This window comes from Eimeria mitis, genomic scaffold (genome assembly GCF_000499745.2).
Source record: "Eimeria mitis Houghton genomic scaffold, Emh_scaff282, whole genome shotgun sequence".
Classification (NCBI taxonomy): Eukaryota; Apicomplexa; class Conoidasida; order Eucoccidiorida; family Eimeriidae; genus Eimeria; species Eimeria mitis.
Genome location: NW_013571159.1, coordinates 4,629 through 4,851, shown reverse-complemented (window position 1 = coordinate 4,851; position 223 = coordinate 4,629). Strand labels below are relative to the sequence as shown.

Genomic DNA, 223 nt, shown 5'->3' with positions numbered 1-223 from the left:
TGAAGGGAAGAGCCAAGAGGGGGCTGAATCCCCAGCAGCAGCAGCAGCAACAACAACAACAGCAGCAGCAATGCATGCGTTTGGTGCTGTTGACTATGAGTGTTATTTTGGGGCTGGCGTTCGCTACGAAGCCGCCAGAGATGGCTTCTTAGTGTACCCCCCCCTCTACCCAGACAGAGTTTTTATATTACAAGCAGCAGATCATCCGTTGCTGCAGCAGCTG

The 223-nt window shown here is 52.9% G+C and overlaps 1 protein-coding gene across 1 annotated transcript in view; it reads left to right on the top strand.

The window, feature by feature from the left end:
• Nucleotides 1-223, top strand: part of EMH_0006730 (uncharacterized protein) — a gene marked incomplete at both ends in the record, with an annotated part of 2,978 nt that overhangs the window by 492 nt on the left and 2,263 nt on the right. The gene's annotated exons all lie outside the window — the stretch shown is intronic.